Source organism: Bombyx mori, chromosome 11 (genome assembly GCF_030269925.1).
Source record: "Bombyx mori chromosome 11, ASM3026992v2".
Lineage (NCBI taxonomy): Eukaryota > Metazoa > Arthropoda > Insecta > Lepidoptera > Bombycidae > Bombyx > Bombyx mori.
Genome location: NC_085117.1, coordinates 4,788,731 through 4,791,230, shown reverse-complemented (window position 1 = coordinate 4,791,230; position 2,500 = coordinate 4,788,731). Strand labels below are relative to the sequence as shown.

General features: G+C 45.2%; 1 non-coding gene across 1 annotated transcript; it reads right to left on the bottom strand.

Annotated features, from left to right (window-relative positions):
* Positions 1–17: 17 nt before the first annotated feature.
* LOC119630962 (small subunit ribosomal RNA) lies at positions 18–1,925 on the bottom strand. Its single transcript, XR_005246512.1, has one exon. It is a non-coding gene; the product is annotated as a small subunit ribosomal RNA (ribosomal RNA).
* Between the last annotated feature and the right edge of the window lie 575 nt (positions 1,926–2,500).

Sequence of the window (2,500 nt, the reverse complement as noted above, 5' to 3'; positions counted from 1 at the left end):
CACAATACAACACACGTTAATGATCCTTCCGCAGGTTCCCCTACGGAAACCTTGTTACGACTTTTACTTCCTCTAAATGATCAAGTTTGGTCAACTTCCCAACAACGCCGACGGCCGTGAAGCCACCGCGTGTCGGTCCGAAGACCTCACTAAATCATTCAATCGGTAGTAGCGACGGGCGGTGTGTACAAAGGGCAGGGACGTAATCAACGCGAGCTTATGACTCGCGCTTACTAGGAATTCCTCGTTTATGGGGGATAATTGCAAACCCCAATCCCCAGCACGAAGGAGTTTCAGCGGGTTGCCCGGGCCTCTAGGCCAGGGAGAACATGCTGATTCCTTCAGTGTAGCGCGCGTGCGGCCCAGGACATCTAAGGGCATCACAGACCTGTTATTGCTCAATCTCGTGCGGCTCGAAGACGCCGGTCCCTCTAAGAAGAATTTTAATACGTCGTCAGTGAGTTGCGCGACACGAGGCCGCGCACACCTAAATAACGACGCCTATTTAGCAGGCTAGAGTCTCGTTCGTTACCGGAATTAACCAGACAAATCGCTCCACCAACTAAGAACGGCCATGCACCACCACCCACCGAATCAAGAAAGAGCTGTTAATCTGTCAATCCTTCCGGTGTCCGGGCCTGGTGAGATTTCCCGTGTTGAGTCAAATTAAGCCGCAGGCTCCACTCCTGGTGGTGCCCTTCCGTCAATTCCTTTAAGTTTCAGCTTTGCAACCATACTCCCCCCGGAGTCCAAAATCTTTGGTTTCCCGGAAGCTGCCCGCCGAGCCATTGTAGTAACGTCGGCGGATCGCTAGATGACATATTTACGGTTAGAACTAGGGCGGTATCTAATCGCCTTCGAACCTCTAACTTTCGTTCTTGATTGATGAAAACACCTTTGGCAAATGCTTTCGCTGATGTTCGTCTTGCGACGATCCAAGAATTTCACCTCTAACGTCGCAATACGAATGCCCCCAGTTATCCCTATTAATCATTACCTCGGAGTTCTGAAAACCAACAAAATAGAACCGAGATCATATTCTATTATTCCATGCACGAAATATTCAAGCAGCATTTTTAGCCCGCTTTGAGCACTCTAATTTGTTCAAAGTAAAATTGTCGGCCCACCTCGACACTCACCGAAGAGCACCGCGATAGGATTTTGATATTGAACCGGCGTTTTTTAGAACGCCGGCTCACCGACGATATGCTCCGCAAACGTGTCAGTATCACCGCGGATGCGGTGCACCGACAGCGCGGCGCACAAATGCAACTACGAGCTTTTTAACCGCAACAATTTTAGTATACGCTATTGGAGCTGGAATTACCGCGGCTGCTGGCACCAGACTTGCCCTCCAATTGTTCCTCGTTAAAATATTTAAAGTGTACTCATTCCGATTACGAGGCCTCGTAAGAGTCCCGTATCGTTATTTTTCGTCACTACCTCCCCGTGCCGGGAGTGGGTAATTTGCGCGCCTGCTGCCTTCCTTGGATGTGGTAGCCGTTTCTCAGGCTCCCTCTCCGGAATCGAACCCTGATTCCCCGTTACCCGTGACAACCATGGTAGTCGCAGAAACTACCATCGAAAGTTGATAAGGCAGACATTTGAAAGATGCGTCGCCGGTACTTGACCATGCGATCTGCAAAAGTTATCCAGATTCATCAAAATTAACGACTTCGGACGCGAGGCCCTCCGTCGATTGGTTTTGATCTAATAAAAGCACTCATCCCATCACTGGTCAGAGTTCTGATTGCATGTATTAGCTCTAGAATTACCACAGTTATCCAAGTAACTGAGTAAGATCTAAGGAACCAAAACTGATATATTGAGCCATTCGCGGTATCGCCTTAATACGGCTTGCACTGAGACATGCATGGCTTAATCTTTGAGACAAGCATATAACTACTGGCAGGATCAACCAGGGAGCTCTCTTTTTCGTTAGCTCGAAAACTAAAACGTCGCACCGCATCGGGCGTAAAAACGCTCGTACGGCGTGATCGTGTTTAGGTATTATAATAGTATTTATATAATAAACAACTCTCGTTGTTTACTAATAAATAATATCATTAAATATATAAAAATCCATATCCTAGAAAATTTAATTTTTAAGGAAAAGGATAATTATACAAAATCGGTCCACCGAGATTTCGCATAAACCGTTCACGTTAAAACATATAATGTTTAAATAAAAACACCATATGAAATATTATAATTCGTTTTAACGAATAAAATTTCAAAATCGCGCACGGAACGTACAGAATGACGTAAACGACTGAACGAACAGGTGCATTCGTCCGTTTGATTGTTTCATTCTGAAATTAGAAATGAACTAACCGAACGAACATGCCGTCGCATGAGTTACGCATATGTCTCACACGGTGTTACGGCGACCGCAGCGTTTCGGTTAATCTATAATAAATATATTATATTATTATTATTATTAAACACGAAACACACGCAACGCGCAAAACCAATGAACATATGAAAAATTTTAAAATTT